The sequence below is a fragment of the Lissotriton vulgaris genome, chromosome 3_1 (assembly GCF_964263255.1).
Source record: "Lissotriton vulgaris chromosome 3_1, aLisVul1.2, whole genome shotgun sequence".
Taxonomy (NCBI): Eukaryota; Metazoa; Chordata; class Amphibia; order Caudata; family Salamandridae; genus Lissotriton; species Lissotriton vulgaris.
Window position 1 is genome coordinate 1173252605 of NC_141689.1, and position 27185 is coordinate 1173279789.

The window sequence follows — 27185 nt, forward strand, 5'->3', positions numbered from 1 at the left end:
AAAGAAGCTCTAGTCATAAACTAGCAGTAACAACCTTGGAGGCCTCTGACATCACAGTCCCAGCGAAATCAGGGGCACCCGGTCAAAATACCACTCCAAAGAAAAGGCTGGAAAAAAAAAGAACAAGACACAGAAGGCACAGCAAAACGTCATACGATGAAACCACAGATCCCGGGAGCAATGTGGAGCAAGCTAAAGAAAAATCTAACCGCACACGGAATGATTCAACCTCAAAAAGTACTAGAGAATCTGAATCATACAGGCGCAGTATGGGGTATCCAGAAGAAAATATCTCACAGCAAAACGAAGATTACGGCGGCGGATTGAGAAATTCAACTGAGCCATCACTGAGCGAAGTACTAAACTCCATCAAACTTTTTCACAAAGATGTTAAAATGGACAGCAATAGGAACCATGCTGCCATACAAAAACTTCAAGGTGCTGTTCAAAAAGTAGGCCAAACATGCTCTGAAATCTCTAATCGAATGGCTTTTGTCGAAACTCGTAAAGAAAATTTGAAGTCCGACATCACCAAGCTCCAAACCCAAGAAAAAGAGCACAAAGAAAATATTAAAGACCTGATGCAGAAAGTAGAAGATCTCAAAAACAGAGGCAGGAGAAACAACCTGCGATTTCTCGACATCCCGAAGGCACGGAGGGAACCGATCCAAGGGGCTTCATGGCCAATCTCCTAAAAACAACTTTTCCCGAACTTCAAGCCTGGGACATGAACAGCGAAATCCAACTTGCGCATCGCTTACCCTTGGTACTCCCTAAACGCGCACATAAAACCCCACAATACCCAAGAGCCATGTTGGTCAACTTCGGGAATTTCATCTTAAGGGAGACAATCTACGACATTGCCAGACCTACAAATAAGAAAAAATTCAAAGGTTTTACATTCTTCGCGTGCCCAGATTTTGCCCACGCCACAGTAGAACGGAGGTGGAGAATGAGGCAATTGTTCATCCCTTTTGAGCATATCGGATCAACCGTGTTCTTACAAAATCCGGCCCATCTCAAAGTCATCTACAAGGGAACAACCAAAAGCTTTATAAGCGAAATCCAGGCTGAATCTTACCTGAAAGAAATCACAGAAATCGCCAATCAAAACACCGGAAAATAACAAAAAGGCTTTAAAGAACAGAAAAATGGTTGAAGGTCAAAGTATTGAAACACGAACATTCACGCCAATGGACTAGACACCGGGGGTACAACGATAAAAGACTAAACAGAGGGGGAAAGTATTTCTTAATATTTGGGTTGGTCTGATTACAAAGTGAAATAACTCATCTTTTTCCTATCTACCCAAGATGTACCTACTGACGATCAGGCCACGGGGCAAGGTGAAACGCACTGTCTTAACTGACGCCTACACCTGGGTGCCCTATGACCCAGAATGTCTCAATGGGAAGTAGGGGGAAGGGGGGGCTCAGGGGAGGGCGGGGGAGGGGGCGTAGGGGGGAGCACGTAAAAAAGGAAAAAACTGAACCAGAACCAAGTCAGGAGCCATTTTTTCTACTCTATCAATAATATTCTCAGAAAATAGTGTAATAAAGGTTAAGTCAGAACAAACATACAATAGAACTCACTGCGAGTTGAGGATGCAGGCACAATATGAGCTACAAAACACATCATTATGGGGAAGTTAACTATACGAACCTGGAATGTGTCAGGTCTCTTAGATAGAGATAAGCGCCAACGTCTGAGTGAGACAATATACCAAAACCCAGTAGATATTATCTGCCTCCAAGAGACGCACCTGCCCTGGGATAAGAGGGAGCTGCTTAAAATTAGGGGATATAATGTATTAGCTTGTACCACACAAACGTCTAAGGTTAGGAGGGTAGCTATACTTGCTAAAACTTTCCTGGGACAAGCCACCCAAAAACTAGTAGATGCTCAGGGCAGATGGGTTATAATTAAATTGGGCCTCTGTATCACTATCTGCTCTATTTATGGATCTAATCAAGACAATCCTACTGTATTTGAGACACTTGAGCTTGAACTTGCAGCTATAAAGGGCCCACTTATATTATATGGTGATCTAAACAGCTCGCTAGGCCCCCAATTCAACAGCCAGGCACAGCCACACTGTACTGGTCCTAAGCCACAAGTTTTTAAAGCTTTCAGTAGACTCCGCAACAGCTTTGGCCTAGGCGACATATGGGAGCTTAAAAACTACCCTGACCCTGGCTACGTGTATTATTCCTGCCCTCATAGCAAATATGTTAGGATTGATTATTTATTTAATACAAATGATCTGGCCATCCACGCCACAATTAATAAAGAACCTAAAATCATCTCCGACCACAACGCGCTAACCCTCACAGTCAATATTACAACCGCTAAAAGAGAATGCAGAAGCTGGTCCTTTGATAGGAAGTTGCTGGCCAACAATGAAAATATTAGTCACATCACTAGTTGGGCTCAAGAGTTTTTTGACATAAATAGATACAGTGCTTCCAGGACCGTTGTGTGGGATTGTTTTAATGCAGCTCTAAGAGGTGAAACAACAAGCTACCAAGCTAGAGTAAGGAAGCAAAATAGTATGGGGTACCATCAGAAACTGGGTGAATTGGCCAGGGCCGAGGAAGAACATATTGCAAGAATAGCACAAGGTGAAAATGGGAAGCTTGCTATGTACCACCTGCTTGTTTAAAAACCCGAGCTTAACTCTGGCTTGACTCAGAAAGCTGCTGAGATGTATAAAACACATCGGAAAGAAGTATATGAGAATGGGGAAAAGGTTGGCAAACAACTCGCACTACATACACGCCAGAAACTCTCAAATCATGCCATCACAAACATACAATCAAGAGGGCAGACGCTTACACAAGCACTTGATATAATCAACGCTTTCCAACAATATTACCAGTCCCTCTATCGGGATGATAATAAAACCAATAGGGCAGAACCAGATGTGTTTCTGAGCAATTTCTTCATCATCCTGAGGCAAGTAATATTCTCGACGATAACATCAGGGAAGACCTTGAGAAAGAAATCACATTTACAGAAGTTCAGCTTGCCCTGTCCTCGCTGGCCTCTGGAAAAGCTGCGGGCCTGGATAAAATTTCCCTTGAATTATATAAAATCCTTAGCCATACTCTAGGTCCGCTTATATACGATCTGTTCTTAGGGATTCAATGGAGCGGTACTCCTCCTATGTCATGGAGAGAAACAAACATAATTATCTTTCCAAAAAAGGGCAAACCTCCGGATCAGTTATCATCCTATCGCCCAATTTCCCTAATCAATTCTGACTCCAAATTATATGCTAAAATAATGGCCATCCGGCTCGGGGGGTCATCGAACATCTGGTCTCCCCATGGCAGCATGGGTTTATCCCAGGCAAAGGCACGACAGATCACACTCAGAGAGCCATCTCTCTGTTTGATATAATGTCTACAACGGAGGCCAGATGTCGATGATTCTTCTGGACGCCGAGAAGGCCTTCGACCATGTGTCCTGGAATTATCTATGGGCAGCACTGACCTGGTATAATTTCGGTCCCCAAATTTGTCAAATCCATAATGGCTATGTACATTGACCTAAAGCAAAATTACAAATACTGGGTTCTGAATCTAGCATAATTAAAGTATCCAGCGGCACACGACAAGGCTGTCCCTGTTCCCCAATATTATTTGCCCTTTATATAAATCCTTTATTTTTGAAACTTTTAGAAAACCCGCTAATTACACCTATAGTGGTTAACCAATTTGAAACTAAGGTTTTGGCTTATGCCGATGACATTGCGGTATTAACACCTGACCCCTCCGAGGCAATGTCTGAAATAGAGGTAGTAACACAAGCCTACGGCCTTTACTCTGGGTATTCTTTAAATAAAGAAAAAACAATTGTGCTGTGCATGGATAATGTCATCTACAACAAAAGTAGAAAAGCCGATAAAGCTACATACCTAGGTGTCAGCATAAGTCCTGATGTCATACAAATCCCGAAACTCAACTATGAGCCCTTACTAAACACTATAAGGAAAGACTTAGACCAGGAAAATAGCTTTCATTTATCAATAATCGGCAGAGGAAATTTTTTAAAGATGAATATCCTCCCTAGGGTGCTTTATCTCTTTCGAGCTATTCCCTTGATTCCTGATGAGAAGGTCTTTAAAGCACTAGAATATTTTATGTCTAAATGTATGTGGCAATAGGGCAAAATTAGAAGATCTCTGAAGCTTCTGTCACTTCCTCATAATAGAGGAGGATTAGCAGTCCCCAATATTTTGTTTTACTTCTGGGCTTCATTTCTCCAACAGATGGCCCGCTTCTTTATTCTAATCCCATTTCAGAAGATCACGAGGCTGCACCAGTCCCATCCATTTATGAGCTGTCCCTAGATCAGAAGGCTAAAGGTCTCTTTCTGAGGCAAGTGGAGGAAAGCTATTACAAAAAGAATGAATTCAAAGTCATCTCCAACGCTTGGAAAATTTGTCAAGAACAGCTAAATATATGCATATTCCAAAGTTCAAAAGATATACTCCCTTATGGCACTCTAACTTACTCCCCGAGCTAGGGAATGATGCCATCTCAAAGAAATGGGAATCCTTAGGAATTACCTCAGTAGGCGACCTTATGGGGGAGAACCTTGTCACTACTTTTGCAGACCTACAACAAAAATGTCACCTTCCAAATGAGCATTACCTCAAATTTATCCAGACTCATACTATGCTTAAACTTAAGGCCCCCAATATCAACCTGGGGAGAATTGAAATTATCGACACCATAACTAAAAAGAAAACAAGAATAGGTATAATCTATGGCCAACTGCTGGATAAATTACAAGATGATATAGAACATACAGAAACTGCCTGGGCAGACAAACTTGATTACCCAAACGCAGATATCGATATGAGTTTATATTTATCTTCAAGATTACTTATGTCAGCTTGCTTAAAAGCCCAGACGTACAAAACCATATATAATTTGTATTTTACTCCTGCTAAGTTACATGCTTGGGGAAAAAGGGAGAATGATCACTACCCTAGATGTCTTAACGGCCCGCAACATTAATACACATGTTCAGTGAGTGTGAAGAACTAACACTAATTAAAAAAATGATTTGCGAATTCTGGGAAGAAGTGTTCGGTCATAAAATATCTGACTCCCCCACTCTGTATCTGCTCGGTACGGATAATACACTCAGTCTGAATCGAGATGAAGAGGTAATGCTCTTTATAGGCTCTGCAGTTCTCAGGGTAATACTAGCAGCATGGTGGAAAGCCTAAGATCCACTGAGCTTTCAAATGTGGTTAGCCCGCATCATTAGTGTCTTCAATCAGGAAAGCGCAATTTATGCTACTAGAGGGTTAAAATACGCTATGCGTGGCAAGGCGATTTGGCAGCCCATCACTAACTGGAGGGGGGGGCTTTGCTCAGAGCGATGATGAACTACTTAAATATGCCTTCTTTTATGAGCAATCTCTGCTGTCATGGGGAGGTGTCTTTTCTTCTCCTTTTTATTTATTTATTTTTGGTACGGTAATTTCTGCCTGTTTCCTTTTCTTTTCTTCCATGATATCATTTTCTGTGAATTCTTCATTCTTCGTTTTTTTCTTTTTTTTTTCTCTTTACCTCTCCAAAAACGTGAGAACGTATTATATATGAATGTGTTTGTTTACTGTACGGTATTATTGTATTTTGATTTCTGTCTTTACTGGTTCTGACACATACATTTTTTTTTTTAAAACAAATACTTAATTAGGACATAAACAATCATCAAAATCAATAGACTTGTGAAAGTGAATATACAAATGTATATTGAAGCCACTGCCCCTCTATGATCAGACCTACTGAAAACAAAAGTACAGTCATCTTTTGCCACTATTTCTTTCATATTTCAATAAATGATATTCAAGGGCATCAGTTCCATTCTTAATTTTCTGATATTTTGAGATTAAAGCGGCATTGTAGACATCTGTAGGACCTAGAGAAATTGTATAAGCTGTTGCACCATGACTGTAGGAAGAAAATATGTCTGACTCCAGGAACCTCTTGTAATGGCATCAGGTATTGCTGCTTGTTAGCAAAATATTTGTTTCTGAATCCAGGGACTTCTAGGAACAGCCCAAGGTACTGCAGCCTAATTACAGCAAGACCTTATGACTGACTTTAGGGTCAACTAGTCATGACCTAAGGTACTGCAGCCAGCTAGAATTTTTTTTGTTATTACTTGATTGACCTCTAGTAATGACATATGGTACTGCAGCCTACTGAAGACAATCATTTGAGTATTACACCGAGAACTGTGTGTTGATTGGACAAATTCTTTTTGCAAACTGCTAACATCAAAGTATTTATTGTCTTTCAGCACATTTCTGTCCCATTTTACTTTTAGTCCTTTTAGGACTTTTAGTCCTTCTTTGAAGTAAGTTGCTCATTTCTGAGGTTCTGGTGTCAGGGGGTCCCTTAAATCCTATAATTATATGAGTTAGGAGTGTGGGAGATAGTAGTCAATAGGTAGCTAGTCCCTGCAGCTAGTCCACACCTGAGGTGGCCACATCCGGTGGTGTAAGTCGCCTTTTCTACCCAGAACCCACTATTTCTGCTCTCCTGATGATGATATAATTCAATTTTAGGTGTACATACCAGGCTTCCCACACTAGAGGTTTGGCCAGCATTCCTGGGGATGTACGTCTCCTGCATAGCTAATTTTCCACCTTGTCCAAGTGCAAGCACACCTGAGGAAAGGGGAGGGCTGTTTCCTCCTCAGGAGGTATCCCAGATGCATACCAGAGGAAGTGCAGCCTTTAAAGCTCACCACTCTGATATGCCAATTCACTAGCCAGCTGGAGAGTAGGGAGGTGTGACCTCCTTCCTGTCCAATTCCTGTGATTGAACACATGGCCTGCTAGTAGGAAGTCAGAATCCTGTTGTGGAGGCATAAGCTGTGGGTAAGCGTGGGCTGCTCAGCCAGAGCACAGTAATGCTAGGGCAACCTCTAAGGTACCTTCTGGGTGCATGCCATGTCACCCAGGGGACAAGAATGGTGTGAGGGACGAGTAGGCATCCCTCATCCAGCCCAATGGGAAACACTCTTATAGGGACATTCAGGCTTGCACTAATATGTCCACACCTTCAATCTAATGCACCCTGTCTCCTGGGCTGAAGAGGCCTACCTTAGGGGTGCCATACATACATTAAAGGCAGTGTAGGTGACTGTGCCACACATGATGAGGGCACAACATTGTACAAGCAGTTTGCACTGCTCCTGCAGTCTTCAATGGTAGGCCTGCTGTCAGTAGTTTGTATGGGTGACTCTGGGTGGCACAAAACCATGCTGCAGCCCTGGGGATCTCTTTAACATCCATGCCTTGGGTACCCCTGGTACCATATTCTATGGACTTATAAGGGGGTAGCTCTTTTGCCAATTTGGGATTACCAGGTCAAGCATAACAGTTTTCGTAGATAGCACAGGCACTGGGGTCTGGGAATCAGACTCCAGTGCACTATCAGAGTCATAACCATCAGCATTTAGAGCAAACACTCTGAGGGAGGGTGCCCATACAAAAAGGGACACTTCTTCTGAAATACAAGTATATTGCAGAGGTGTGTTTGAAGTTGACTTGCCTCTTGGCAAAAAATGTCCATCTTTTGACATTGAACATTATGGCACTTAGTGTTTGTATCTGTTACTGCTCTCAGTGGATGCAGATGCCTAGTCTGACAGCACAATATATTGATTCTTTAGAGAGTACACTGGATGTAGCTGTGCAGGTTTTGAATTTGGCCCATCGTCCTCACAGGAGCACAAGAGTAGCAAATGCATTTTTGTTCCTGCTGTCACATACAGCCATACCCTCACCAGTTAGAATACTTGGAAGCTTTTACATTTTTTAGGTAGTCAAGTATTTACTTAAATGTGCATGCAGAAAAGTAATGTGCTCCATAATAAATTAGATCCTGGTAACGTCTTTCTGACACTAGATATACCTGATTCTGCCATATTAAGTGTTTGTTTGAGTGAGAAATACAGCAGAGTTTAACATAGGAAAAGGAATCTAATTTCATTCTTATGCTTCTCTTCTGGTGCTCAGCTTAATACTTTCTAGAACATGTGTATGATAGACTAAATTGAGTCTGAATAACATGCAAAAGACCCACCAATTTCCACACTTCCCATATAAAACTAGGAAAGCCATACCGTGAAAGGTGTAAAACAGCTTATTCACAATAGGGCCCTCATTACGATGCCAGTCAGACAAGCGTCCGACCGACATCGTAGCAGGAATGGGACAGCTCACCAATTACAATTCGACCATCAGCACAGTGGTCAGAAACATACCATTTACTATTGAGGCTTGTGCTGCCGGCCAGAAAAGTGCTGCAGCAGAAGGTGCAATAGTAAAGGGTATGTTTACAAACATCCATGCACTATGTGCCAGGCTCTATGTGGGGCCTGGCACAAGGGGTATGATGTTTGGGGTGCACCACATGTGCCCTCCCTGGACCAATAGCAGAGGTCCACAGGTGAAGGGGGCCCTGCAAGGAGGCCACCAAAACCCCATTCCATCTGCCTTTACATGGCAGTCGGGTAGCTATGTAAAGGCAGAGGGAAAAGTGACCGCGTAAACCCTAGGGCGGTGCCTCCGCAGGCTCAACCCCCATTGTAGGGAATTACACTCTGACCAACACTCCAACTGGCTCTCTGAGCCTGTCGAAGCCATCAGTTGGTCCCTCCGCCTACTGTCTCCGACCTCCAGCATCATAATGCAACGGTCAAGTCATGGCCTCAGATATCAGATGGACTTCCACAGATGGTCTGTCAGTGGCGGTCCGTCCAATATCGTAATCGGGCACTTGGTTTAAGACGGTGCTTTACCAATATTTTAGTCTGCGACTTCACTTGGGGTAAATTTACTAAAAGGTTTTACTATGCAGTGCAGCATCCATAGTTGTTACACGATTTTGCATAAAAGTGAGAGATCACGACAGTGCCATATTTACAAAGGTATGGTGCTGTTCTTTCCACATGCGCTGGTGCACTTTAGGCTAACTTGCACACACCGGTGCATAGTTAAGCCAATGTGTGCTTGTGACATCTAGCATAGGCTTTGTACTGGAAGTGAAGTCTTCCAGTAAACCATTCTATCCATAAACATGGGTTCAAACTTTTCTACCTTTTTATGTGTGCGGCCAAGTGCAGCACGCATGCACATTTGGAAAAAGTTGTAGATAAGAAATCTTTTCGCCAACATTTCACCTATAGGTGCTTAGCTCTGTGCACCTTTTTAGCATATGCTACTTTCTGTTAAAAACCATGGGTAATTGACACTAGCACAAAACAGCGCATAGATGTACTTTGCCTTTAGGATTACCTTCCAGAGCAATACAATCCAAGTTCAACACTTTGCTTCGGTTTGCGTTGCTTTTGTGACCAAACCTAGTGAAACGTTTTAGTAAATCTGGTCTTTGGTGTGCAGTTAATAGTAGGCCAGTTCAGCAGTATAAATTGTGAAAACAAATGCTGTAGAGTAAAAGATGAGCAGCTAAGCTGTGGAATCTGGGTGTGGATTTTAATTGGTCACTTCTTACTTTGTAAAAAAAAGTTTGCAAACAAACCCTCATCATGTCCAGGTATTCTGATCTAAGACCATACAGTACTGTTCCAATGTACCCAGTCCTGGCCTGCACCTGCAATGCATCCACCCACAAATCAGTGCACTGGAGTATTTGCAAAACACATTTTTTATTTTAATAGGCCGTACTTTCCTCACTGGAGCATCGTCGTGTTTATTACATAAGCTAAACCTGATAACTGTGCATGCTTTTAGGAGTCGGACAAATAACCTCTGAATCAGAATCAGAAAAAAACAGATACATAATAGTCACCATCAGAGAATCCACTTAATCAAATGAAGTCCTTGAGTTTACCAGAGCTGTAACGAATCGTCCAAATACAAATCAACAGAGGGCAGAATACTCTACACAAGGCTAAGGCTGAGAGCTGCCCCAATAACCCCTCTGTGAGAAATTCATCAATAGAAAAAGAAGCAAAACAAAAGTTGAACAAATGCCATTCATCAGATGATGGATTTTGAGTAGCATAATAATACTAATGTAATGACTGCAAAATCGCCCCTTAGAAGTTATGCGCTTAACAGGTTATATTTTCTGAAGGTAATAAAGGCACACATTTATCAGAAGAATATTGCTCCCAGAACTACTGGAAATTATACAAAACTGGGGGAAGGAAGGCTCAGGAGTAACATTAGAAAACAAATATTTTCTTTTTTAATAAAAGAATTGTGAAATAATGGAACTAGAAATAGGAATTGGGAGGTAAACAAGTTGGTTAAAGAAATACTGGCATTAGGCATGAAAAGAGTAGTTCAGCATTACTAAGGCTAAAGCTGGAGACATAGGGACTTATTTGTGAGAAGTGACGCGTCGCTGTGTGCAAACAGCGATGCGTCACTTCTCAGTGAGCCCTCCTTGCGGCATCATGTATGCGTCATATTGATTGTATGACGCATCATTTCGCAAGAAGGTACAGATATGTCAGTATTTCTAACGTATCTGTAGGATCAAAAGTGACACTTTGCTGGGTGGGGTGTGTCTGAAAACAGACGCAACTCCAGCAATGTGTTCTTTCATTTGGGGCAAGCCCCATGTGAAAGGGCCTGCGTCAGTCTTACGCCTGCCAGGAGGCAGGCGTAAAGTTTTGACGCACTGGCATCCTAAAAGTGGCACAGTGAAATCTGATATATTTCACGGGGCCACTTCTAAGAGGCTTTTTGCGGGGGTACGCCCACCTTACATACATTATACCTGGCACAGGTATAATGTAGCGCAGGGCATTACAAAGTGGTATATCTGCGTCACTTTGTAAATATGGCACATCGTGGTGCAATTTTTACGCTGTCGGGTGTCACCAAAAGTGACGCCCCGGCGGGATAAAAGTGAAACAAGGGCACAAAAATAAGTCCCATAGTTTGTAGAAGTCAAGTGCTGGAAAATCATGCCATCAGATTGGTAGTACCCAGAGATTCCTTATGCTTTCAGTTTCTATGCTTTAATATTTTAGGATCATAGTTGCTCTCACTACTCCTCGGAGCATAAAAGATAACAGTTCATTTAAAAAAAGTTTGAATTGCCTAACATTTTTGTTAGGATGCATACTTATTACTACTGACACGAAAAGGGGTTTCGCATTGAGTGATTTAGGAAAAATACTTTTTTTTTGGACAATGATGACTATGCCAGCTAGAGACCCCCATTTTTAACAGGGAGGAATGTACTTAACATTGTATGGCACATTTTGTTTGTTTTCCAGCGTTGGTGCACCATGTGCTGCCTAGCGCCAATGCAGGTGCCTTGCACCATGGTGCACGGGTGCCTGTGTTGTTTGCAGGATTGTTTTTGCTCAGGAAGGGGCAACTACCTGCACAAAAACAATCCCCTGAGACATTTTCCTCTTTCTCTGTGTGCTGCAGAATGCAGCATTCATAGAAACAGGAAAAAAAAGAGGAGAAATAATTGTTTGTCCTTGTCGCGCCTCACCTGGGAGGCGTAGCAGTTTTGGCACTTCAAGGTCTACCACATATGGTAAATCTGGGAATGCATCAAAATCAATGTGTTTTGTGTGGGAATACTCACACTCCAATCGTGGGGTGCCTCCCTGGGGCACAGTAATGCAATGCAGTGATTTGTGCTGCGTTGTGTTACCCTGGATTTATTAAGCCACTGTTAAATCTCATCATCAAGGGTTGTGTTGATATTGCACCCCACTGCATGGTGCAAAAGCAACAGAACTATAGATAAATATGGCCTCTGAAAGTTCTAAATCATCCCTCTCTGTGTACTATTTGGATGAAGGACTACATTTGAAACACTTTAATTAATGTGTAAGAAAGGAGAATACTAGTTAGTGTATGTCAGCATCTACTTCCTTTAAGGGTGATATTTGCAGACTATTTTGCGTTCTCTGAATAGTTTATGTATTGCATGGGAAATATTCTGATTTAGCCTGCTGCTGATCTACAAATACACTTTAAAAAAGTATCTCGCATATCATATTGTGTTACTGTAAAACACAATATAACCCTCTGCGCTCCATACTATCAGAAAAAACTCAGGGGCATATTATCAAGGGGGTTTATCTCCGCTTGTTTGGCTTTAAAAGCCAAGAAAGCGGAGATAAAATTATCTCCCTATTACCTAGCTGTCTCTAACACCAGTTAGCGACAGCTAGTAGGAGATAGCGACCATCTTGGGCCCCACTTTGCATGTCAGTGCATGTCAGTGATATTTATCACTAATGACATGCAAAGTGGGCGTGCCAAGATGTTAGCGACTGAAAACAGTTGCTAACATCGCTATCTCCTATTACCAACTTTTGGAGATATTCGCACTAATCGCGAATATCTCCAAAAGCTAACACCTGCCCTGAGCAGTTCTTAGCCATGTTATCCAATGGGAGGTGGATAACATGGCTAAGAGCATTAGCTCGGTAATGCATGAATATCGCTGACTTTTCAGCGATATTCATGTATTGCGACGATTTTTATCGCATTTGCGGTAAACCTTGGTCATACCAAGGCTTATTTGCAGTAAAAATCGCCGCAGCTCAGCGGTAAATTTGTGTCTCTAACCAAGCAATAGCGATAATTATCGCTATTGCTTGGTAATATGCCCCTGAATTTCTCTCCAACAAGAACTTTAATCACCATCATGACTTTTTTTATTTTTGCCTGAAAACTGTCTAACACAGAAAGAACTCTGAAGCAGGTGCTTTTTAACCTATAAGGTATTTCTAAACACAGTGTCTTTAGGTAAGTGCCCGGTGCAGCCCTAGAGCCAGCCCTGTGCGAACCTAGTCAAAATGCAGAAGATGTATTCATTTTGGAGACCTACACTTTTCATATGGCTGCAGCACATTACTTGGGTACTCCCATAAGCTCTGATTGCTGCAAGGGATCTGGCAGCATCTTAACTCTCTGGAAATTGTGTGTAAGAAAAGAAATATGTTTCATTGCTATGGGAGACGTTTAACCTCAAGAGCAATGTTCTTTAAAACAGTAGGGGACATGAGGAGGAGGTTGAAAGAGCTGGTGAAATGTTGTCATCAAAAGGTTGCATTAGATAGCAGTTTAAACTCATCCTTTTTCTTATAAAGTGACACGCTTTTAAAGCTTCACTGAACAAGTGTGAGCTAGTGTACAATGTAAGCCAATGATGTTCTTTAGAATCTGCCATTAATTCGAACAAGTCCTATGGTTATTATTAGCTCAGCTAAAGCAGGTTCAATGTTGAAGATAGTAAGCTCAGGTTTGAACACAAGTAAGTGATCCCTAAATGGATTCTGCATTTTATTTCAGAATTGTTTAAATATATGTTATTTGTGGTTTTATAGTGCACTTGTTACCCGTGGAGTTATCCAGGCGCTATGCAGCCAGTGTGGGAGGTTGGCCCTTGAGGGCTGACTCGAAGAGCAAAGTCAAGAAGAGAGGAGGTGGATATGATGTGTTGTGGGAGGTCGTTAGGCTTTAGGAGCCAGGTTTGAGAAGGAGTGATCCCCTTTATCTATGTTGTGTGTGCCTGGGTGCTTGCTAGTGTGCGACCGGCAGAGTGAAGATGTCTGGAAGGTTGGCAAAAATGAATATGGCTGTTCAGGTAGGCAGTTCATGTATTGTAGAGTGTTTTCTAGATGTGAATGAGGAGTTCGAAGTGCGCACCCATGCGTATTCAGAGTCAGTGGAGTTTCCGAAGATGTGCTTTGATATGAGCTCATCCCGGGAGGTTGAGGACTTGTCTGTCTACAGTATTTTAACTTGTCTGCAGTCTTATGCGAAATTTCATCCTAGATGTAAAAAAGGCTAGCCGTCCTAGAAAATGGGTAGTTTTGCCTAGTACACTACGCATCCTGAATAAAGAAATAAATAAACTAGTCCGTGAGCAATACTTAAATAGAGTTACGGAACGTGAAAAAGAAATCTCTAGATTAAAAAGAAAGAGATGCAGACTAAAGGCGAAAATAAAAAAGGAGAAGGAACATACAGTTTGGATCAACCTGAGGGAATCAGTTGCCCATGGTAGGATTAGAGAATTCTGGTCCATAATTGGGAAGGGATGTGGTACTAGAATAAGCCCTTGCCCCATCCCCATAGCTGAAGAGGTATGGACCGCTTATATTCGGGACCTCTATGCAGGGAATGGTATTTTAGGTGAGGATAGTGTTCCAGATGTAACGACTGAAGGACTGATTAATTATCCCACAGAGGAATCAATTGAAATGGCCATAAAGAACATGCGCTCCTCTGGTGCAATGGGTCCTGACGAACTCCCTATGACGGTCTTGAAGCAGGAACCCTTAATGTGGAGTAAAATCCTGCACCCATTGTTTAAAGCCTGTTTTGTTTCTAAAACGGTACCCGCCTCCTGGAGGGGTAGCATTCTGGTCCCTATTTTTAAGAAGGGAACTAGGGACAGCCCCAGTAATTATCGTTTGATAGCCCTCCTCAACTCTATCGGAAAGGTTTTTGCGAAATGTCTCTTAAATTTTCTTTCCGACTGGGTCGAGGAGAACAATATCTTGCCACTTGAACAAACTGGCTTCCGTAGGGGGCACGGTACCTTAGACAACCTCACCACCTTACATGTGGTAACTGATAAATATGTACAGGTGAGAGGGGGGGTGGTGTACGCTGCTTTTATTGATTTCTCCACAGCGTTCGATAAAGTGGACCGTAGAACGCTGTGGAGAAAATTGGCAGCTCTTGGTGTCCCATCCTACCTATTAGAGCTTGTTCGTACACTTCATACAGAGACCTGGTGTAGTGTTTTGCAAGGGGGCGAAAGGGGTCTCTCCCACCAAATTCCTTCTCTGAACGGCCTTAAACAAGGCTGCTTATTGGCTCCTCTTTTGTTTTCCTTGTATACCGTAGACCTGCCTGTTGCCTTGTCGGTCAGTGAGGGTATTGCTCCAGTGATTGGGGGGACCCCAATATCTTGTTTGATGTATGCCGATGACGTCCTTATTTTAGATCTGACTCCCAAAGGCCTTGCAAATCGGCTGCAAGCCCTTCATGTTTTTGCTGTTTCTCATTGCATGAAGATCAACATATCTAAAAGCAAAATTATGTGCATAGCCGGGAAAAAGAAGTGCCGATCTGAAAACTTTGGATGGTATATCAGCGGCCAAAAACTGGAGGTTGTTAAATCTTATACTTTCTTGGGGAAAATTATTTCGGCTAACTTGAGCGAGAGGCCTCATATTGAGCATAGTTCACTCAAAGCCCTCGCCCATGGCAAAGGTTTAAATTCCCTCTATTACGCCACTGGAAAAAGGCACTTTTCGTGTTTACTGGAGGTATATAGGGCTAAGATCCCCGCTACGATACTATATGGTATCGAACTTATAGAGGTGAATCACTGGGACTTTTGCCATAAGACTGAAGGGAAACTCTTAAGATCCCTATCTTCCCTAAATACCGCGTGCCCTTTGGCAGCTTGCAGGCTGGATTTCGGTTTCAGGAGCAGCTGGGTACAGGGTCTATGTGCCCTAGTAAGATGGGTGGCCTGTCTGGCTAGAGCTGAATTGGGGACGATGAGAGCCCTCCTTAAAAATGAATTATTGGGTAATTTCAAAGAGTTCTCACAACTTGTAAGGAATTTTAGAAGAGCTGTAACTCTTCTAAAGTTAGATGAAAACGTGTTGTTTTTGCAATCTTCCTTACAGTTAAAACTCTTATTAAAACAGGCTTCGTGGGAACTATGCTTTCAGTCAGACAAGAACATAATTCAAGAAAAAAGGGATGTCGACCTTCTCCTCAATTCTTATTCGATTAAGTTGGCCCAGCCCTATGTCATATGGAATTTGCCGCATGGTATCCGAAGATTATGGTTTCTTTTACGTTATGACCTTTTACCTTTAAATCTACTTTTATCCAAATGGTACGGTTCTTCTCCTATGTGCAATTTATGTAACCTGAGTACCCAGGATCGCATGCATGTTTTGTTGATCTGCCCTGCACTCCGCACATTGCGACTCAGATGGTTAAAACCTATTTGTCTCCGTCTCGGCATTTCTAATCTGAACAGCTTTCTCCAATCACTTTATTGGCCTCCTAATGAAATGTTTTGTTTCTATATTTTTAATTTTTTTAAAGGTTTTTTAGCTATTTATTAATATGTTTCTGGAGATGTTTGACATCGCTTCCTGTTGTAGATTTGTCATCGTATGTTATTTGTATTCAAATGTGTTATTGAATGTCTTTTCTTTGATATGTACTTGTTTTTCCTTTTATTATTGTGAAGTTTATGTGGCCCTCGTTGAGAGCCAAAACATAATAAAATAAATTGTCTGCAGTCTTCTTGTGAGCTAGTTGGTTATCCCTGCGAATCGGCTGTTCCCATAGTCTAGACTGCTGGAGATGAGGGCTAGAGGAATTGTTTTATGGTTGGTCTCTGTTAGCCACTTGAAGATTTTCCTAAGCATTCTTAGGATATTGAAGCAGGTCGCGGGTAAAGCATTGACTTGAGTGGCCATGTTATGTTATGTCACAGTTTCTTGTAGAGCACATGGCTACCCAAAACTGGATTCCCTGGGCTAACAGGGTTCGTGAGGGTGAGGGTGAAAGTGCACTGATTATGCAAAAAGGTGAGTCTTCAGATGCTTCCTGAAACTTATCAAGTTGCAGTTGGTTCTGAGGTAAATAAAAGGGAGTTCTAGAGCTTTGATACTAAATTGGGAAATTACCACCCTTCACTTCTTGCTCTTTTAAATCTGGGGATAGCCTGGAGGGAGAGATTGCTGGATCTTAGCTCTCTTGCATTGTTATATGTAATAATAAGGATATGGAGACCTTGAGCATGGTTTACATTATGCATAATGTGTAAGGCTTTAAATTCAATTATTTTGTTCACCAGCAGCCAACGGAGGCTTACCAGAGACAAGCATGCAGATCACGTTTTTTGCACACCCAGCAATACTCAGGATGCAGCATTTTAAATAACTTTCAGCTTCCTGATGACATATGCAGTGCTGCCTAGGGAAAGAGAATTTCCATAATCTAGATGTGAAAGTACTAGGCCTTGTACGACTATGTTCTGGCTTTCCATAAGGAGCCATTTGATCATCTTTTTGAGAGCCCTTATGAGACAGAAGCATGTGCCTGCCACTTTTTTTGCCTGGGATGCCATGGTAAAATCATTAGCCATAAAAGTCCTAGGCTCTTCACTTCTGATTTGTGGGAAGGGTATTCACCCTGGCATGAGGGAAAGAGGAGATGGTCCCAGAGTGATGAGTTGTTTACATTTGTGTGCCCAGTTCCTCCCTCCCATGCTGCCAGTGATGGCCCATCCAAATACACCTAAGCTCCCTATTGTGTGTGCCTGTCTAGGAGGAATACACAAAGCTTGTCTGTCAGCTACACCGAGTCAAGTGACCCCGCTACAGGCTGCAGGCACTAAATGGCCAAAGGAAGAAAATGCCAACTTTCTAAATGTAACATTTTCAGAATTATAATTTAAAATCTGGCTTCACCATAAACTGGATTTTAAATTGTGATACCAGTGACACAAAACATGAACTAGACACCCATTCCCATTTATAAATTACACTTATAGAATGTAATTAACTATCTCTAATATTTTCCTATTGTTACCGGCTTTCGCCACCAGAGAGCAGCAGAGAGCAACAGTGAGTCGAGCAGAGACCCGGGAGTTGAATCAGGGTCGGGGAGAAACACCGAAAACCGCTGCACCGTGTCTTTTCAGCTCGGCTTGGCTTGGCTCACATGAAACCAGCGGCTCCAGCGGCTGGAGGCAGATAGAGCATAGCTGTGGGGCAAGAACGTGCCAGCCCTCTGCAAGCCCTCCACAAGCCCTCACAAGCCCTCCACAAGCCCTCCTCAAGCACTGTGAGTACCCGCAAGCTTGCTACATAATTTTTCAATTATTCAAGCTCTGCAACGGCAGGGCATTTGTCTATGCTGCGACCTGTGAGTTGTTTGCCTCTTCGGGCCCACGAATTTTGAATTTTAAACTTGTGCCAACATCAAAGTCCTAAAAGGCTTCACCGTTATATGGTTTCAACGTCCCTAAAGCCCTCAAAAGTCTACAAGGTCAGCTTTAGGATTAAAAGGCCAGCTAAGGTCTCTAAACAGAGGCATAAGGGAGCAGGGAGTAGGGCATAATAGCTGGCAGCCAGCACCAAGCTACTAATCTTCGAACTGCCCTTCTTAACTCCACAAGAGTGGCAAGCAGCAAGTCCCAACTTGACACAAGCATATTAAATAGCAAACTTAACACAACCTTACGTCTACCAAGCACCGGAACGTCTGGTGAAGGTCTGGTGAACGCCTGGTGAATATAAAGACTTGCTAAGGGACCTGCCAAAGGATTGCTAGAGTCGCAGGTCTGTAAATTGTTCCACGTCCTTAGCCACTCGGCGCTCTCTAGGCAACTCCAGGAGACCTAAGGCGACTTAAGGTGAACTCATGAGGTCAGGCAGGACTAGGGGGTCCCTGGTGTCGAAACCGAAGGCAAAAAAAGGAAAAAAAATAAACCTGAGCGCAAACCACAGCATAGAGCCAAACCTTATTACAACAGAGCAGGAATCGGCAGAGGTTCATGGGACGGCAGCAACAAAATTGCAAGCCACAACTAACTATTACCAACCAAAGATTTATACAAAACTTAACTTCTTAAAGGGCGCGGGCTCAGCTATTTTTTCGAGCAACAAATCCCTGCAAGGCTTGCAAACCCCATTGCTACCATCACCACCACTACTATCAGCTCCGCCATCACCAATGCTAGCAGCCATCACAAGCCCTTTATTCCCAGGAAAACCTATGGAACAACAGCATCAAGGCGAGATCTTGAAGCACAGAAATAACGGCACTGTCCAGAGGACCCCGACTAAAAGAGAGAAGCCCCACAAATTTGTCGCCAATCCGCAATCACCTCCCCCACATCTCGCAGGTAGACAGGAAATAGGCAGCCTGAGTAATATCCAGAGAACTTCACTGGCTGAACCTAAAGTCAACAAAACAATTACCACAGCATCACAATCAGGTGATAAACCAGGCAATTGGCCCATCGAAAGGGTAAAACCCAAGCAGACACCCAGGGCCGAACCAAGCACAAAAGCAGCAGAACTATCTAGGGAAACAAAGTGCAGTCCTATGACGAGCATTCAATCCACGAGTCACAGCACGCCGATTAAGACTGCAAATCCAAATCTAATGACAGCAAGTGCTATAACAGTCACATAATTGTCTGACTATGCCCCAGATAATGCATCCACCAACCTGGGAGGCCTGGGGGCAAGCTCTCAGGACCCAAGCCACAAAGCAGATGGCAGGGCAATGGTGTCTTACCTCAATATACTTGAATGGGAAGACATGCTTGCAACCTACAATCCAGACCAGAAGGAGCACCTCCACCAAAACTCCCCCTAGGCTGCTCACAATACTAACAACAGCAAAAACTAGAAAGATCTCAGGAAAGAACAAAACTCTGGTACCTGGAATTCTCTCTTAAACACAATTCAACTAGCTGTCGACGCCCTGCAATACCAATCAGAAAAGATGGAGCTACAACTAACACTTCTGAACACAACGGCAGATTTTCCTGCCGGTATTGATGATAAGCTGGGCAACCTGAATAAATTGATAACAAAAGCACAAACAAACACCTACCTCAGCTGCAACTGCAACCAGGTAGTCAACAAACTAGCTACTTTGCCCTCAATGCTAACTGGCCTCATGAGCGATATAAAGAACTTAAATGCAGAAAACATAATAAAAGATATGGGCACCACCAAAATCGAAAAGGGATCATCCAGGAGGGAAATACCTGGCACAAGGCCAAAGGACCACCTTGATGTTCTCAATGAGGAGACAATACCGATTGGAATAGGGATTCCACAACAACTCAACGCCAAACAACGTCGTCAACAAAAAGGAAAGGGCGCAATCAAAAACCACAAACAGACAGAATAAAATACTTTTCCATTTTTGCCGGCATGCAGGGAAAACACACAGTCAATGCAATCAATGTAGGCCCAACAGATTGGGCAAACCAGGTATCAAATATTTCCAACCAACAGCAAAATCTAAACAGTAGTACGTCGGATCATGATGGAAAACGGATCCAAGATTCACCAAAAGACCAAAACAAACAAAATGAAGAACTAAATAAAGAAACAATGAAGATTCAACTATCTTCAAAAATCGGCAGTGAAAAGACCAGACAGGAGTATGATATTCAAGGACAATTGGGAGAACCAAGATTACCAAATAAGGAATCTGCTTCTCCAGGGTAAGCACCTGGTCAGATGGACAACCCTGAGGCATTAAGATCATTTGAAATCAAGCAATCATCTACTTTAAACCCCCATGAAGAGGACAGAAAAAGAATCACTGGTCAAACTTTAAGCTTAAATTATGAAGATCTAACAAGGGACACAGGAAATAAGATTGCTCACACCACGCATAGCCTAACGGGGTACTCATCGGCAAAATGGCCACACGACAAAGGGGCAAAACCAAAACCAAAGCAAACTTCTCCAATCGAAACAACAGTAAATCCCCCTGCAACAGCTGGAGATAGCAAACACCAGGTATTCCAGGAAGTACAACTAGGCAATGGATCAACGGCTACAACATACCAATCACCAATAAAACAACAGAGACAAGGAATCATCTGACAGCCGACAGAGGTCCTCGTCTTCTACCCCAAATACACGTCAAAAGGGCAGCAGGATCTGCTAAACCACAGCAATATCCTCAGACTAATGGAATCCATCCCCAAACTGGGGGGCATAAGCACAAAGGATCTAGTCTCTGTAGAATTTGTACCTGCTGCTAACCCACAAAGCCCTGAGGCAACTAATACAACTTGGACTTCAAGTAATGTTGCAGACTTGATCTTAGCAAAACAAGAGCTACTTAAAAGATGGGGAATCAAGCTGGTCCCCTTACAAAAACCAGCCTACCCTTCACCATTTTTGAGCAGGATGAGTCCAGCACCAAAGACACATCAGGTTCATACCTTCAGTGTACTCAGGGATGCACTCGGAAGCTCACCTAAAAGAAGAAAAAGTAGCCCCTGGCATCGACCATAAGCACGCTCAGTGGCCGCAGCAGACCCTCACTGAGCCCCAAAGAAACATCAGATTCATACTCTCAGTGCAGTCAGGGCTGCACGAGGAAGCTCACCAAAAAGGAGTATAAGCAGTACCTGGGTTTGATCGGAAGCATGTTCAACGGTGGTATCAGAGCAAAACCAAGTTCCAATAAGAGAAACACTGTCCCGCACCATCTTTATATGCCCTGAGGAGGACTGACGCTACTCACAAGTCAGAGGAGGTAGCGGGGGAAGAGCACCAACCCTAGGCATCTGCTCTTGGAATATGAAAGTCCTAACCTCAAAAATGGACGGCCCAGACTTCCAGCATTACATCACCCTCTTTGATGTAATAACGCTGCAAGAAACTTGGCTTACAGCCCCTCAGCACATCATGGGCTACACTTGCTTTGCTACATCAGCAGTAAGGACTAGTAGGTTCAGCCATCACTCAGGAGGTTTGGCCAACTATGTGTCCACCACATCAATATCTTCAGCGACCCTTATGGATTCATCTTCATCTACAACATTAACAGTCAAAATAAAATTTGTCCTTGGGAATAAAGAAGAAGAGGTATGCATAATTAACCCATACGTCCACCCAAAAAATAGAGCAAAAGATTCATCCAAAATTACCAATCAATTGGCTGAGTATGTCACCCAGATGGAAAAGCCACTCTTCCTTCTGACAGGGGACCTAAATCAAGATCTACTTGGCTCGTCAGAAGGAGAGGAGGAACTGGCTCTAAACAGAATTTATAATATACCATTGCAAAGCGCCCCACCAAATAGGAAAAAACATCCCAACAACCGCTTTCTCCATGACCTAGAACATCAAAACCTTCGGGCATTGAATGGAAGATTTTCGACAGACTCTCCTCCAGTATAATCTTTCTACTTGATCACGACGAGCTCCATCCTGGACTACACTTTCGCTAGTCTTGCGCTATTTCCATACATTTTGGGGTTTAGAATGGGAGATAAGGGTGAAAGCAATCACCGCCTCCAGGAATGCCATATAATGTCAAAGACGCCAACCGTAATCAGGCCAGACACAACGCTGGGGCTGACCTACTCCATGAATCAAAAAACGATCAAATGTACGCCAGCTAACTCGACCCTTCTGGCCGAAGCTGCACTCCAACTTTTCAACATCCAAAAATCAACTGCCGACGGGCATACTATCTATTGGGATTTTTTTATGGGAACAGTGCTAAAAGAACTAGCAGTTAATGCTATCCCAAAAGTCAATCCTCACAAAGAGTGCAGCAAGAACAATCTAAAGAAAGAACAGAGAGCACAACTAAAGAAACTAAAAAGATCAGTAAACCTGACACTACGGAAGCTGAGAATAGCCCCCAACAATATCAGCTTACGAGCAGAGCTGAAACAACAAAGGGCAGTGTTTAAACAAACAAAATGGAATACCAAAAAAGATGTTGAAAATGAGGCCTTGGGCAAAACTCCTATACGACATAAAGTCTAACAACAGCGCACGCTTCTGGCAATCAGTGAACGGGATCATGCGTCCGCAACACAAAGAATTAGGTTCTCACATCACTGAAGAGATTTGGATCAAATACCTCTCCAGTCACTTCAATGACCACAAAGAGTATGCAGGAGCTTAAAAGAGGATCGATAAGATCACAGAGTCAAACTGCGAAACACACACGCTTGAGACATTGGGATAGGCCTATCAAGGCACAATTACCAACTCCCAAGATAACTCGAGGTTCCAGCAGATAGCCTTAATCAAAAAGCAGATAGCTAAAGGCAGGAAGGAAGGCGCCCCGTGACCAAATGGTATTCCACCTGCCCCCTTTAAAGCAAAAAACACAGAGTGGGCGGACATCATGCAAACTCTATTCACGGAAATTAAGCTACTAAAGAGAATCCCAGAATCCTGGAGGGGGTCGACGATCATTCCTATTTACAAAAAAGGAGACAAGACCGACCCAAACAACTATCGTTTAGTAGCCCTCATTGACAACGAGGCGAAATATTTTGCCGGCACCATACTAGAGGAGATTGCACTTTGGCCTGAGTCAAACCTGATCATACCGCTGAACCAGACTGGCTTTCGGAAAAAGACCGGAACAGCAACAAACATCCTTGCCATTTCATTAATTATCGATGCAGCAAAATCCACAAAGCTCCCACTGAATTTGTGTTACATCGACTTCAGTGCAGCATTCGATAACATCGAGAGAGGCAGACTATGGGGGAAACTGGCTCAATGGGGCATACTGAACATGCTGAAGCTTCTTCATACTGACACCTGGGTGCAGGTGAAACTAGGAGGCGGCCCCCATCTGTCCTCAAAAGTTCGTACCACCAAAGGCCTCAAACAAGGGTGCATGCTTGCGCCAATATTGTTCAACCTCTTTATGGAGGATTTACCGAGACCTCTCGATGCCTGCAACTCCCACTCACCGAGGATAGCCGGGAAAACTCTGAGCAATCTTCTGTATGCAGATGATGTTGTGCTACTCAGCCACACTTACATTGGTCTCCAACGTCTTCTGACGGAAATGCATAAATATACAATGGAAAACACCCTAAAAATAAACCTCAGTAAGACTCGTACGATGTAAATTAACTCCTATAAAAAACGATAGATGAACTGGTCTCTTGATGGTTTAAAAACTGAGCCAGCTTTTGAGTACAAATATCCGGGAGTCATCTTTGACAGAGAAGGCTCATTTGCACAGCAGAAGCAGGAAATAAGAAGGAGAGGAGCACTGATTGCTTTGACAATGAAAAACCTAACAACTCAACTGATGGGACCGACCCTGACTCACTTTTTTGAAAGTCATCCAGGCGAAGCAGCTTCCCTCGATCACCTATGGCAGCGAGGCTTTGCGGGGAAGAGATAACACACAGGTCAAAGCTTATAGAACAATGTTCTCGCTTCCGCTCCATCCCTCCCCGGCTCAAATAAGACTGGAGTTCGGCCTGCAAAAGCAAGATCTAGCCAGGTACGGAGCATATATCATTTGCTGGCACAAACTTAAAACCGCCACTACAGACACTTTAAAGGCTCTGCTGTGGCAGGACATACAAGGCAGGGAAGCTTCTCAGGCAAGAACCTACTTGCTTGCAGCGTTGGAAGCGACCAAACTCTCAGTGCTTTGGGACACACAACTTGGGCACTGTATTTTTTTTAAACTAGTCTGTTAAAATGTTAAATCACTTTCTTTACTAGAGGACAAGGCCTTATTCTCCAAAAGATCGCATGCATGGATGACCCTCAATTCTTACAAATCTCTAACACCACAAACATACTTTAACCAGGGTTACCCAAAAGCAATAAAAATGAAGTTCTTAAAATACAGACTAGGGATTCTGCCAAGCACAGAGTACCTTCCACCATGGCTTAGGAAAGATGGTAATGAGGCCTGCATGCTTTGCAACTCAAAAAAGAGTGATATTCTCCACATTAACTGTCTCTGTGAAGAACTACAACAAGCACGCCAACTGCTCCTTACAGATCAATTTAAGCAAAAAGAGATCAGTACCAGAAGGCAAGCGGTGCTCGCCTGCCTAAATCCATTAAACACTAAATTAAATTGCAGATATGTGAAATTTCTCGCAAGGGTCGAGCAAAGAATGCCAAGACTGCTAAAATCAGGGATCAATATCACAGATACAGGCCAATAAGTAGATACACAATAGGTCGCAAGGAAACTCACTGCTCCACCCTATGTAAAAATGTGCTTGAGCAGCCATACTGAGCTATACTTGGTGCAAACAGCAATGTACTTTCAATTTTATGCTTATTTTAACGGTTTTAAAAATTGATGTCTTACGATTTTCTTTTCTTGTAAAATGTATTGCACTGGTTTTAATTACCTATGCTTAATACACTTTTACCTTACCTATGGGAGAGGTATGCCTTGCAGTAGTGAAAAACAAATGTAATTTTTTTTCACTACCATGACATGTAAAACTTAAAAGTACATGTCCAACCTTTTAAATAAATTGCACGCTGCCCTCTGGGCTGTCCAGGACCTACCGTACGGGTAACTTATATGTATTGAAAAGGAATGTTTGGGCCTGGCGAAAGGTTTATTTTGCCAGGTTGAAGTGGCAGTTTAAAGCCGCACACATACAGGCTGCAATGGTAGGTCTGAGACATATTTAATGGGCTGCTTAAGTGTGTGGCACAAACAGTGCTGTAGATCCTCTAGAAGTATTTAATTTACTGGCCCTGGGCACATGGAATGCCACCTTCTATATATTTATAAGTAAATTAAATGGACTAATTGAGTATAAACCAATGTTACCATGTTTAGAGGAGAGAGCACAAGCACTTTAGCAATGTTCAGCAAAAACAAGGCTAGAAAAAAATGGAGGAGGAAGGCAAAATGTTTGGGCGAAGACCACACTAAAGCTGACAGGTCTAACATGTGCTATATAAAAAAAACACAAAATATAACAAAACTCTCATCTTTGATAACATTTATATGCCAAATAAGTATTTTGCAGCATGTGGTTATGGTAGTATTGCTGCAATATAGATTACTCCAAATACTTTTTTTCTGGGATTTAGACATGGAGAATACCACAGTGACATGATCAGAGACGTATTGCTAAACAATCTTACAGCAGGAGTTGGGATTGTCTGAAGTAAACAGCTCAAGGAAGCAGTCTGTCAAAGACCCAATGGTCTCTTGATTGTGTCACGAAACAGTCCCTTTTAAGGTCTTGTTACAGACAGCTCTAGATGTCTTCTGCAGACTTATCACTTCGATTACTCTCATGTGTACTTAATGTCAACTTTAGGTAAGTCCCTCGCTCATGATTGGATTATTCTGCTTTTTATCTTATGTCACTGACGCTGATTGTTTGATGGCATTCCCCCATGTTTGTTCAGCTCAGAAGCATATCACAGTCAAAGTGTTTTGAATGGATGAGCTGTAGTCTTTCAATACTAATAATATGAAGAAACTCGTTGTTGCCTGGCATCAGCAGCAGCTTTTGTTTAGCCATTATACCCACAGAACTGCATTTTGCCTGACAGAAAGAAATGACTTAAAATGACCTTGAATGAATTTAGAACTATTTTAAAGACAAGAATCATCACAACCCAGCATTCAAATACTTAATTAGGACATAAACAATCATCAAAATTAATAGACTTGTGAAAGTGAATATACCAATGTATATTGAAGCCACTGCCCCTCTGTGATCAGACCTACTGAAAACAAAAGTACAGTCATGTTTTGCCACTATTTCTTTCATATTTCAAAAAATGATATTTAAGGACATCAGTTCAATTCTTAATTTTCTGATATTTTGAGATTAAAGCGGCATTGTAGACATCTGTAGGACCTAGAGAAATTGTATAAGATGTTGCAGCCTGACTGTAGGAAGAAAATATGTCCGATGCCAGAAACCTCCAGTAATGGCATCAGGTATTGCTGCTTGTTAGCAAAATATTTGTTTCTGAATCCAGGGACTTCTAGGAACAGCCCAAGGTACTGCAGCCTAATTAAAGCAAGACCATATGACTGACTTTAGGGTCAACTAGTCATGACCTAAGGTACAGCAGCCAGCAAGAATTTTTTTTTGTATTACTTGTGATGACATATGGTACTGCAGCCTACTGAAGACAATTATTTGAGTCGTTTTTTTTTTACTTGTTTTTATTGGCATTTTGTCATTGAACAGTACAGATCACATCGTCAGATACATAAGCCATAACATGTACCGTCATTCATGTAAGTCTAAAAGAGAATAGCAGTGGCACGTGGAACAGGTCTGTATGGTTCATGTACCAGTAGTATAAAGAAAGGTTGGGGTGCAAACTAGGGAAGGGAACATGTAGGCGCATAGTGCAGGCAGTGGAAGGACGATACGGGTTGGGTGATATAGGATTTGGTGGATTGTGCAGTAGCATACTAGTGTAGTTAGAGAGGGGACTGCGGAGGGCCAGCGGTGGGCTGTAATGGACTAAAAGGACAGGATGTAGGAGGAACTTGTTGGCAGCACAATCGTGCCGTCGGCGGGGGTGCAGGGTCTGTAATCATGTCTGCGTTTGGGAGTGAAGGGTAGTGGGATTGGACGGGTGAGCGTCTTGGTCCCTCTCATGTTTCG